Source organism: Amblyomma americanum, chromosome 1, assembly GCF_052857255.1.
Source record: "Amblyomma americanum isolate KBUSLIRL-KWMA chromosome 1, ASM5285725v1, whole genome shotgun sequence".
Lineage (NCBI taxonomy): Eukaryota > Metazoa > Arthropoda > Arachnida > Ixodida > Ixodidae > Amblyomma > Amblyomma americanum.
In genome coordinates this window covers 332,369,195-332,382,717 of record NC_135497.1, presented here as the reverse complement: position 1 = coordinate 332,382,717, position 13,523 = coordinate 332,369,195, and the positions used below count along the sequence as shown (strand labels likewise).

Sequence of the window (13,523 nt, the reverse complement as noted above, 5' to 3'; positions counted from 1 at the left end):
CGGCCCCAGTGTCCCGTCAAATGTTGGCTGTGGAACGCGATAGAGGAGGTTTGAACCTGCCCTCCTGGCAGGCAACAGCGCGAGCTTTCGCCACCAAAGCAGTTCTCGACCTACTAGCGGCCCAAATGTACAGAGGTCGATCACTAGTCCTGTATTGCTTGGGTACTGGGAGTCAACTGTTCCTAACGCAGCGACACACGGGGCCTCAAGCAGAGCAACCTATGCCCATTTACAAAGTGGTCACTGACTTTTTCCGGTTCTGGCTAAGCCAGTTCCCGGACACGGATATACGCGAAACACCAGTGGCACGCGTTAGTGCGGCGGTTGCTGTTTTGGATTTCAGTATTGATCAGGCAGAAAAAACTTCTAGAAAATGGCAGGCCTTTACATCGAGCCTGTTGCTAAAAGAAGTACAAGACTTCGAATGGCGTCGCCGTTGGCAAGCACTGCCGACGAGAGAGCGCCTCGAAAGATTGGGCATCATGCCAAACGCGCGCTGCATCAACTGCGGCGCTGTTGAGACACAGTGGCACGCCCTGGAAGACTGCGTCGTAGCGCGTACTTTGTGGCTCCTGATCTACAGGATGTTTAGGGTGCGCCCGCGTCAGCGCAACTCGCGAAGGCGCTCATCCTTTGAGCGCCTTGTGATAGCAGTGGTTTTTTACGCGCTTTGGAAGCAGCGAGGCTTGGCCGAAGTGCGCGGAAGACGGCAACGCGCCATGTTTCCGCTCTTGGGGAGGGTGCGCCTCACTTTGTGGCAATTATAGAGGAAGAACTAACAGCGGGTGGCGAAGCGCTGTTCTTGCGGCGCTGGTCGACCCACTTTATTTCTATACATTCTAACGAAGTGGTGCTCCCAATCATGCAATATTAGTTAATACTTGCTGAGTTTGCCCTGGGTTGGTCGTGGTAGCGGGTATCATCCCCTTACCCAGTTATGTACACATCTGGGAACAAGTGTTGTACGCGCATGGTAACTTTCCCCCTCCCTTTACCCACCCCCCACCCCAACCTTCCCCTCTTTTAAACCATCGCGTACTGATATGTATGTTTAATTTGGAAACATGCCGCGAAATGGTATTCATTGTATATAGATTGTTGGCCTGTTCCGTTTCTGTTTGTATCTGTGCATATTGGTGACTCGTTTGCGCATATTTTGCTTCTTTTTGAAATTGCATTATGTACTGTTCGTGACTGCCAGTGTTCTTATGTATATGTGGTCTGGTGTACCAATAAATTCTCTTTATACCGTTGTGCTGTAAGTGTAGCCTTTTTTGTGGGCACAGGTTCACCCAATAAAAGTTAGTTTTGTCTTTCACAGTATTGCTACTGTGTTCTTCAACGTCACCACCACGTGACATCTGGTGGAGGTGCTTCTTTTTTGTTTTGTTCATGTACCGGACGCCCCCGACAAGCCGTGATCCAAGCCCGGACCGCAAAGAGAACACCAACGTAGTCCCGGACAATCGAGCAAGCCGCCGTATTCAACAGCTGCCCCCGGAGCACGGACTTCTACCTAAGAAGACCACGAAGATTGTGGCCGAGGCAACCCCAATGGCAGCCCCAGCGTCCCCCATCGTGCTGCAGCAGCCCAGGGAACCACCGACGTTCCGCGGTTCCACATTTGAGGACCCGGAAAGCTGGCTGGAAACGTATGAGAGGGTCGCTACGTTTAACAGCTGGGCAAGCGACGACAAGCTGCGACATGTCTATTTTGCATTGGAGGACGCCGCCAGGACGTGGTTCGAGAATCGAGAAGCGACCTTGACGACGTGGCACCTGTTCCGAAGCAGCTTCCTGCAAACATTTACAAGCGTCCTGCGTAAAGAGCGAGCCCAAGTTCTACTGGAGACCAGAGCGCAGCTGCCGAATGAGACGATCGCAATCTTCACTGAGGAAATGAGCCGTCTGTTCCGGCACGCCGACCCGGAAATGTCCGAAGAGAAGAAAGTCCGCCTACTGATGCGTGGTGTAAAGGAGGAACTTTTCGGCGCAATTACACGAAGCCCACCGACGACAGTAGAAGAGTTCCTTCGCGAGGCCACCACATTGAGAAGACACTTGAAATGCGGAACCGACAATACAACCGCCGCACGAACTCGACAAACTACGCCGGAGTTCAGTCACTGGCCACCGACGACCTGCGCGAGACCATCAAGGCAGTCGTACGAGAGGAGCTTCAAAGGATCTTCCCTTCATCGCAACCTCAAGTGGCCTCAGTCGCCGAAATTATCAAAGAAGTCCGGCGATCACTGGGAGTTCGCGAGGTACAACCACAATCATCGCAGCCCCAGCCAGAAGCGATGACCTACGCCGCCGTCGCCCGCCGTCAAGGTCCCCCTCCACGATCGCGCCAGGACCCTGTAACGCCGCAATTCCGTCGACCACCGCCGCCGCCACCAACACGCCCACCCGTCGACCAGCGCAGATACCCGAGGAAGACAGACGTTTGGCGCGCTCCTGACCACCGCCCGCTCTGCTACCACTGCGGGGAAGCCGGCCATGTGTACCGCCGATGCCCATACCGCGACCTGGGATTGCGAGGGTTCGCAGTCGACGCACCGCGCCCTCGGGGAGGCGAACGCCCTCGTGACATCGCCGACTACCTCGCCGCTACTCAGTGGAGCCCTCGACGGCCATCCCGGTCGCCGTCACCAGGCCGCTACCTGTCGCCGCAGCGCCGTCCATACACTGGCCCAGCACGGGGCCGCTCTGCGAGCCCATATCCGGAAAGCTAAAAGCAGCAACCGATGGAGGTGCGGTTGCTGTTCGTCGAACTGACGAAGATCCTCCGCCGCCGACGAAGACGGCGCAGAGACCACCTCGACGACATAACGACACGCCGCCGTCCCGACGAAGTCAGGAAGCCACGAATACACCGACGAAAGACGACTTGACGACGCGACGTTCCAACTTCAGTTCAACACGACGCAGCCGTGATCCGGCGCCAAGACCTAACTGCAACGCCAGACAAAGAACCACCGACCTCGACGTGCTTCTCGACGGCCACGCAGTTACCACCTTAGTGGACACAGGGGCTGATTACTCCGTAATGAGTGGACACATCGCCGCCCAGTTGAATAAAGTTAAGACCACATGGGAAGGCCCTCAAATTCGGACCGCTGGAGGACACCTCATCACGCCGACTGGAATCTGCACGGCAAGAATAACCATTCATGACCGCACTTACCCTGCCACCTTCGTTATCCTCCAACAGTGTTCCCGAGACGTCATTCTCGGTATGGACTTCCTGAACCAACACGGCGCAATCATCGACCTGAAGTCGAAGTCAATAACGCTGTCGGAAGATAAAGCGATACCGCCGGAGAGCCCGCGTAGTCACCACGCCTTGAGTGTGCTCTAAGATCAAGTGAGCATCCCGCCTCGCTCCAGCATTGTTATTTCGGTCGGCACCGAATTACCCGCTGACGTAGAAGGTGTCATCGAAGGCGACCAACGTCTACTGCTAGACCGTGAAATTTGCGTCGCTAGAGGGATCGCTCGACTGCATGGAGGGAAAAGTGAAGTGTTGCTGACAAACTTCAGCCAGGAGTTCAAGCACATCAACAAGGGCACGACGATCGCATACATCGAGAAAATTCTGGAAACCAGTAATGCGTTTGTCCTCTCAGATTCCGCCGCATCTACCACGACGACCATGGTTCCCGAACCAGACTACAACATTAATCCAAGTCTCCCCGTGATTAAGCAACAGCAGCTCAGAAGTCTGCTCCGACGATACAAAGGCTGCTTTTCGACGTCATCGAGGATTCGACAAACGCCAGTCGCCAAGCATCGCTTAATCACCGAGGAGTGCGCTCGACCACTCCGCCAGAGCCCTTACCGAATTTCGCCGCGAGAACGTGAAACGATAAGAGAGCAAGTCGACGAAATGCTGCGCGACGACATCATCCAGCCGTCGAAAAGCCCGTGGGCATCCCCTGTTGTCCTGGTGAAGAAAAAGGACGGAACCCTCCGTTTCTGCGTCGATTATCGTCGTCTGAACAAGATCACGAAGAAGGACGTAGACCCCCTCCCACGGATAGACGACGCATTGGATCGGCTCTGCAACGCAAAATACTTCTCATCGATGGACCTCAAGTCTGGCTATTGGCAAATAGAAGTCGACGAAAAAGATCGCGAAAAGACCGCCTTCATCACCCCAGACGGCCTCTACGAGTTCAAGGTTATGCCATTTGGACTGTGCTCGGCGCCTGCAACGTTCCAGCGCGTGATGGACACTGTTTTAGCAAGATTGAAGTGGCAGACCTGTCTCGTTTACTTGGATGACGTCGTTGTCTTCGCCGCAAATTTCGACGATCACCTTAGGCGACTTGCCACAGTACTAGAGGCCATCAAGTCATCAGGGCTCACTCTGAAGCCAGAAAAGTGCCGCTTCGCTTACGATGAGCTTCTGTTCTTAGGCCACATCAGCAAGTCTGGAGTCCACCCTGACCCACAGAAGACAGCTGCCATCGCACAGTTCCCGCAGCCCATCGAAAAAAAAGCAGTGCGTAGACTTCTTGGCATGTGTGCCTACTACAGGCGATTTGTCAAGGACTTTTCACACATCTCTGAGCCGCTGACACAGCTCACTAAATGTGACGTCGAGTTCAAGTGGGAAACGCCGCAGGCCGACGCATTTCAAGAACTCAAACGATGCATGCAGTCGCCGCCCGTACTTGCGCACTTCGACGAGCACGCCGATACCGAAATCCACACTGACGCCAGTAGCCTAGGCCTCGGTGCCGTCCTAGTCCAGAGAAAAGATGGGCATGAACACGTGATAGCTTACGCTAGCCGGTCGTTATCAAAAGCGGAAGGCAATTTTTCTACAACCGAAAAGGAATGCCTCGCCAGCGTATGGGCCACAGCGAAATTTTGCCCTTACCTACATGGCAGGCCATTCAAAGTGGTCAGCGACCATCACGCATTGTGTTGGCTAGCTAACTTAAAGGACCCTTCAGGACGGCTGGCACGGTGGAGCCTCAGACTACAAGAATACATCACTGTAACCTACAAGTCCGGACGAAAACACTCAGATGCCGATTGCCTATCACGCGCCCCCATTGACCCTCCGCCGCAAGATTACGAGGATGACAACGCCTACCTTGGAATAATAAGCGCGGAAGACTTCGCCGAACAGCAACGAGGAGACCCGGAGCTAAAAGCCCTAGTCGATTATTTGGAAGGGCACACCGACGTTGTCCCTAGGGCATTTAAGCGTGGATTGTCTTCGTTCACGCTTCAAAACAACCTACTCGTGAAGAACTTCTCACCAGTCCGCGCCAACTATCTTCTTGTTGTTCCGTCGGCGCTGCGTCCAGAAGTACTGCACGCCCTACATGACGATCCGACCGCTGGGCACCTCGGTTTCTCCCGGACGCTATCAAGGATACAAGAAAGATATTACTGGCCGCACCTAACCGCCGATGTCGCCCGTTACGTCAAGACATGCCGAGACTGTCAGCTACGCAAGACACTACCGACAAGACCAGCGGGATTACTACAGCCGATCAAGCCTCCTTACCGACCTTTTCAGCAGATCGGGATGGACTTGTTGGGACCGTTTCCGACATCAACTTCCGGAAATAAGTGGATCGTCGTGGCGACGGACTATCTCACCCGCTTCGCTGAAAATAAAGCTCTGCCGAAAGGCAGCGCAGCCGAAGTGGCGAAATTTTTCGTCGAGAACATCCTGCTGCGACATTGTGCTCCAGAAGTCCTCATCACCGACAGAAGAACGGCTTTTACAGCAGAGCTCACGCAAGTCATTCTGCAATACAGCCAGACAAGTCACAGGAGGACAACTGCCTATCATCCGCAGACTAATGGTCTCACGGAGCGCCTGAACAAGACCCTCGCCGACACGCTAGCAATGTACGTCGACGTCGAGCACATCACATGGGATGCGGTCCTGCCGTACGTAACATTCGCTTACAACACGGTGGTGCAAGAAACAACACAGATCACGCCATTTAAGTTGGTTTACGGCAGGAACCCGACGACGACACTCGACGCCATGCTGCCGCACGTCACTGACGAGGAAACTCTTGACGTCGCTATCTATCTCCAGCGCGCCGAAGAAGCCCGACAGCTCGGCCGCCTGTGGATCCAGAACCAGCAGCGTACCGACAGCCGACACTACAACCTGCGAAGACGCTTCGTCGAGTACCAGCCCGGCGACCGTGTTTGGGTATGGACCCCGATACGCCGACGAGGACTCAGTGAGAAACTATTGCGACGATATTTCGGACCTTACAAAGTCATTCGACGTATTGGCTCACTGGACTATGAGGTCGTGCCAGACGGCATTTCGCATTCACAGCGGCGCCGCGCACGATCTGAAGTTGTCCACGTGGTGCGCCTTAAACCCTTTTACGGACGCTGACGAACTTCCTTATTTTTGTTGTTTTCTTTGCTACGAGTGCTTTTCTTTATTTCGTTTGTTAGCAGCATCGGGTCGATGCTTTTCAGGAGGGGGGTAATGACATGCGTCATTTATCTTTATCGGGCGACCACGTTTCGCCGCCTAACAAGTGTTATCGCACAGCGCGGGACGCGCCTGCATCTATCCGAAGTTTCTGGCCAGTCATCGATGCTTCTATTCGCTGTCTGTTGTAGCCGAACCTTATGTTATCTGATTTCATCGCCTGACGCGAATGGTGTAGAACTTTATGGAAGGCACGCGGGTCCCAACGATTAGTCTGGAACATTCGACGACTGCTATATAACAGCCGACGCGCTAGACCCGCGGATCAGATTTTCGACGATCGCCGACCGTGCTCGCCGCTACCGTTGTGCTGTAAGTGTAGCCTCTTTTGTGGGCACAGGTTCGCCCAATAAAAGTTAGTTTTGTCTTTCGCAGTATTGCTACTGTGTTCTTCAACGTCACCACCACGTGACAGTATTCACGATTGGCTTTAGCATTGAATCACTTGCTCGTCTGCGACCTGGTCCGGTTTCTGACCTACTACACGACCAGCAGTAGGCTCAGCAAACTGGGTGCGCGTTGCTGGGGTGGATGCTGGGTGCTTCGGGAGCGATTGCCAAGTCACCTGCCGGTCCCGATCTTGGGCCGGAATTGTGACTTGTGCTTGAATAGCAATGGGCTCGGGACTCTGAATACGCAAGACCTGCTTGGTCACGGCGTGTGTGTGTAGCTCAGACAGGCATGGTGAAAGCCCGTCTGCGACAACCGCCTGTGCCTTGCCAGTCATATTGCTCCCAATCCTTAAAGGGGCTGTGAAGGGGGCTCTAATAAAGTTGCGGCATGCCTGGGATATTGAACACGCCGCTTCACGAATAGTGTCCAGCAAGGATTTTTTAAATGCGCTTTGTATAAGCTAAGTTATCCGTAGTTACATTTTGAATTTCAGCGTCTTCGCGCATTTCCCTCTCCTCTCGTCACTTTTTGCACGCTGGAAGGTAGGCGCTCCTTCGCCGACCCCCCTCTGGGAGCGGAGCTTCCTGACCCGCCGGAGCTAGGCGGCTTATTGGCCGCGGCCACGGTAGCTACCTGACGTCTGAAACAATCTAATCAATGGCCACCTCTCACCTTGTCTACGCAGATGCGGGGGACGGAGGAGGGTGCGAACATAAAAAGTCGCCGGGAAGGGCTCGCCAACTTTGACGCGTGATTGTGGGTCGCCTGCTGCGTGTAGAAAAGTATTATTTGGCTCCGGTTTTCATGGCAACACAGTGCAGTGATTAAGTGAGTTAATGGGCTCTCCTCGGAAGGCGTTTCAGAGCCCATTTAAAGTAGTATATGGAGGGCGAGGACAAGTTGCGGAAATTCTTGGGCGATCCTTTCCAATGCTCGCTACACTTTTAGGTCTGTGACGAGGGCGACGACGTCGTCGCACTTTCGGGGTAGCTTATTTGTGTGTGGAATTGTCTCTTGTCATTTGTTTGAGTATTGCCCCTTCCCTATTCAGGCGAGGACAATCTTTTGAGGCAGCGTCATGAGGGCAGCGGCAATTGGCACACGTAAGGGCTGTTTCCCGGGAAGAATCGCCGCTGTGTGGCTGAGTACACCGTGGGAACACGATGGGGAAATTGCACACACTACTCACGTGTCCTACCTTCATGCATTTCCGGCACTGGAGAGGCTTCGTGGCGAAAGGCCTAACTGCATGCCGAAAGTGCCCAACCTTCAGGTACGTTGGAATGCAGTCCCCTTGGAAGGTCAAATTGATGCACTTTGTCCTTCCAAGACGCTGAGCTTGCAGTATGGCTACACCGTCGGTAGCTGGTTGAATCAAAATGGGCAGATCAGAGTCGCGGATGGCTACGTCGACATCGTAAATGACGCCTGCCGTAGTGCCACTGCCTAGAAGGACATGGGAACGAACGCTTATGCAGCCGAGCGTTCTGATGTTGCTAAAACTCTCAAGCGCGTTCCGGTTTATGACATCAATGGCGACGACATTCCTAAAACGATTCACCCTCACATCTTTAATTGCTCCCGGGACGCGGGCCTCCAGGAATGCAAAAGTGACTTGCCTATTGATGTGGTTGAGATTGTTGGTGGGAGTCCCTGGCACAAATAGGACAGCATGTGCCGATGATCCTCGCTCCGTAGTGATCGTGGACGTACTTGACGACGACGAGTCTTCACCTTAGCGCAGTCTCTGTTTGGCCTTCTTGCTTACGACTCCGATAAAGCCGTCGTCAGCCGAAGAGTGATCACTGGTGGCCGAGTACACCACGGTGGCCTGGCTGCTCGCGTCATTCGGGAGGCCAAGACGTTTCCTCCGGGCGGCAGCGGTTGACCAACCGGACTGAAGTTCAACAGCGTCCTCTTCCATCACCGTCACCAAAAAAGAAACAGTGGTTTCATTATAATGTCGCAAATCAGGAAAAAACTGAAGAGGCGAAGGGACGGCGTTCTGGTCTAGAGCCGCCAATTCATCGTCTTCCCGCACCGTCAAGGACTTTCCTACAATCCTCAGTCGACAAAGTACCTCAGGAGCATTGTCAACTTTTTTTCGTATTTTCAACGCTCCTAAATGTTTTGCCGACATATCACGTTCCCTAACCGACCTATTCATGAGACTTTTTACCTAGGGTCCAGCCCAATCAGAAGCCTTTCCGTAGCTCATCACGTTGCTCACAACGCCAACTATTTTCACTCACTTTGGCCCCTCAGCTCATACAGAAGTTTGCACCGACACCAAATGACATGAGATTGGCGCTGTCCTCGCCCAGCAGCAGCAGAGCCATGAACGCGCCATTTCTGATGCCAGCCGCCTTCTTTCTGCTGCCGAGCGAAATTGCTCTTTCACTGAACGCAAGATAGGAGTCAGTGTGGGCTGTGGCCAAATTCAGTTCTTGCCTGTTCGGTTGCCATTTCAGAGTCGTGACGGGCTACTATGCTATTTGCTGCCACTCGTCGCTAACAGACCCCATGCAGTGACTCGGTCGTCGGACTCTCTGCTTATGAGAGTATTTGTTCAGCCTCGCGTACAACACCGGACGTGCGCGCATCGATGGAGACTGCTTGTCTATTCGCTCTTAGGAACCACCTTACACGAGTGTGGCTAACATCAAACTTTGCCTCGTTACCATTTCGTACTTATAGTTATCATTTGAAGAAAAACAGTGCCGCCACACTTCTTTACAACCTCTCATTGAAGGTCTCGCTTCTGCATCACTGGACGCCTCCTTACGTCTGTTTGATCTACGTGATGGCACTCTACATCGCTGCAGTGCTGCAGGGTCCCCGCTGACGGCCCTGACTTAATGCTTGTGGTACCCCAGCAGTTCTGTTAGGATTATCCTGAAGGAACTACATGACCTGCCCACCGCTGGCTATTCTGAAGTGTCACGCATGAACGACCGGGTGCGTAGCCGTTTCTTTTCCCCCGATTTGTGCACCAGCGTTCGGCGTTACGCTGCCCCCTGCGACCTGTGTCAGTGTCGGAAGAATACATTCTGCTTTACCTGCTGGTCTCCTTTCGCCAACTGACATTCCCCCAAACCTTTTTATCGCATTTGTCTCGATCTCCTCAGTCCTTTCCCGACGTCCCGCTGGAGCAATAAGTGGTTTGCCGTTTCTGATTATGCCACCAGGTACGCTGTAACGCCTTCGTTACCCGCAAGTTGCACTGCCGATGTTGCGGATTTTCTTCTGCACGCTCTTGTCCCCAGCTATTACTGATCGACCAAGGCCGCTCCTTACATCAAACGAAGTTGATGCTATTCTTCGCCCGTGTTGTACCCTCTACAAACTGAACATAGCTTATCATCCCCAGACCAATGGCTTCACTGAACGCTACAAATCGAAGCTCACCGATCTGCTATGTACTTATCAGCCGACCACAGTGATTAGGACATTGCATTACATTATGTCACGTTCGTCTAAAATTTTTCCTGCCACAACACTGCTGGATTTTTTTCCATTGTTATCATTGTTTTCCATCGCCACTCCGTATTGGCCCTGGACATGCTGCTACCTCTCGCTGGCGCCTCCGCCCCACAGTATGTCCCGGATGCCATCGCACAAGCCGATACAGCGCACCAAATTTCCCGCGCCAGCCTCTCGGCATCGTTAGACTATCAGAAAACAGCTTAGAACCGTCAGCCGGAGCCGTTCACTTCTCTCCGGTCTTGCTCGCTCCCATGTGGCGTCTTGAAGCAAGCCGGAATGGTGGGCCTGTTGGCTATGCATGTTCAAAAGGGTTACTGCTAGCCAAAAAAAGACGCTCATGCAACAAAGAATATCGTGCGTGTATCTTTTTGTGCTATTCTCTGTTCTGTGTGCGTCTTATCTGGTTGGCAGTAAGCCTGCCGAACTTGCCCGGTCAAAAAAATAAAACAGTTGATTCCTATTCGTAAATTACCAGTTGGCACCATGTGAATTTTCCAATTGTGTTATGACTCATTTGAATCCATTGGAACCATTTTGGACTTGATAGGTACCAGGAAAGTGGCCTGCATCCAGGAGATGTTATAAAACATACCACCCACGCTGTGCAAAATATATTATGTGGAAAATATTTGTGCAAACTTTCAAGTTCTGTGACATTCAGGTGAAGCAAAAGCAAGTCACTTGGGGACCAGATGGGAGCGCTGGCAGATGCCATGTTTATGAAAGAAGTGAAATCATGAGAATTTAAACTCTCATGGAAATCAAGTCCATCAAGCCAGGCATGCATAGCACACAGACCACAGCAACACTACACAGTCACACAACACCAACATACTGAATACATGTACAGGATATACTTTCGCTTCCGATTTATATACCGCTGTTATAGGACCCTGCTGATGGAGCTAGTAGGGCTTGCCGTTTTATCAGTTATTTTAATTATTTCGACACGATGGGTAGCGCAAGCGATGAATACAATTAGCGTGCCAGGCTGCTGACACCTTTTTATTAGAAAAACAATACTTGTCCTACGGCGTGTTAAACTAAATGCAGAAGTTTTCAGCCGTAATGCCAAGTGAGTAAGATCCAAATGGAATGTTTGAAAAACATAACTGGAGTCCATTTGGAATCGCAATTCCAAAGGGAACCAATTGTATTCCATCCGAGTTCTTTTGAAAACATATGAAAAACCATTTGTTTGATGAAAAGGCCAATCAGTCTAAGCAGTGGGAATCACAATTTCGTTTGAAACAAACTGGAATCAAATCTTTGCCGTTTAAATCCATTGAAAGTGCTTGGAAGCCCAATTATTTTTTTCACAGGGTGTGGAGTCCGCGTCGCCGCGCTGGCTTATTTTAACACTCGCTTCGTACATTGGCCCTTACCACGTTCCCCGTCAAGTGACCGTCGTGACATACGAAGTATCATTACTAGATTCTCCGCCGCTCGTCTTGCCTAAAAATGCGTGTCTACAGCGCTTCTCAATCGGCGCATTCCATGCGATGTAAAACTAGTTTCATTCTCCGATCACGGCAAGGAAGGTCATTGCATGCATCAGAGAATGCGCCCGTCCTAAGCTTCAACCAAAATGGCCGGCTCGGAAGATTAGTGTTTCTCTGATAAGCGAATAAAGTTTCGAAGCTCGAGTGAAGACTGCTTTGGGATCTTGCATATCCATGCGTCTTCAATTACATGCAGCTTTGGCGACGTTTAAAGTAAATTCGAGGCATAGTAATCCATATTGGTCCGCTAATGTTTTGCTTTACGAACGATAACGAGAAGGCTCAAAAGCCTCTATAATCTTCGTATAATCGCCGCGGTGGCTCAGTGGTTAGGGCGCTCGACTACTGATCCGGAGTTACCGGGTTCGAACCCGACCGCGGCGGCTGCGTTTTTATGGAGGAAAAACGCTAAGGCGCCCGTGTACTGTGCGATGTCAGTGTACGTTAAAGATCCCCAGGTGGTCGAAATTATTCCGGAGCCCTCCACTACGGCACCTCCTTCCTTTCTTCTTTCACTCCCTTCCTTATCCCTTCCCTTACGGCGCGGTTCAGGTGTCCAACGATATACGAGACAGATACTGCGCCATTTCCTTTCCTCAAAAACCAATTATTATTATTATTAATAATAATAATAATAATTATTATTATTATTATTATTATTATTAATTATTATTATTAATTATTATAATTAATTATTATTATTATAATTAATTATTATTATTATAATTAATTATAATTAGTATTATTATTATTATTTATTATTATTATTATTATTATTAATATTATTATTATTATTATTATTATTATTATTATTATTATTATTATTATTATTATTATTATTATTATTATTATTATTATTATTATTATTTCTAGGTGGCTACCGACCTTTTGCGCTAAGTAACGCTTACTGTAAGATTTGTGTAAAGATCTTGCCGAATCGACTGCCGTTTGCAATGTCTATTGATACTGGACATCACCAGACGTGGGCTTGGGGGTCATTCAATGCAAACTGCTTACATGTTGCCGACACATACTTGCAGTTATGGTTCAACTTTCAGGAACAACAACAATGCTTCAAATAGATCACGGAAATAATTTCAATCGTACGGGTATGTGGGGTCTGGTACCTGAAATGAAACACGCCTTTGCTACAGTAACTGATATATACAAGGGAATTTTTTACGGTCGTCTTTCACAATCTCTGTACTTACATCTTTCCCTCTGCCACGAAGTTGCTCACGATTTTTTTGACGATCACTCCTCATAGTTGGGCTGCTGGGGGCGTTTGTACATTGGATAATGAGCAATATAGATGATCCTAACGTTTTTTGCGTTGAGAAACCAAACATGAATCAATTTAACTTAACGGTACAGTTTGTCTTGGTTTCTGGTGCCCAGACAAATCGTTCCAAGAGCACTGGTGTGCGGTTCGGATTGTGGGGATCAACACAATCTGAATATATCGGTGTTGGATGATACCTTGGCGTTTCATTAAATGCTTGCACCCTGCATATTAATGTAAGGAACCCACGTTGGCTCTATAGCATTACGCAGACATTTATCATACATGGTCTGTCGATATTTGCGGGGCTACCGCCTTTAAGCTGATCTGAGGCACGAAAATTTATTGTGTTCTGCGAACCACTCAA

At 50.6% G+C, this 13,523-nt stretch overlaps 1 pseudogene; it reads left to right on the top strand.

Moving 5' to 3' along the window:
- Positions 1-1,392: 1,392 nt before the first annotated feature.
- Positions 1,393-2,738, top strand: LOC144099359 (uncharacterized; annotated as a pseudogene).
- The last annotated feature ends 10,785 nt before the right edge of the window (positions 2,739-13,523 follow it).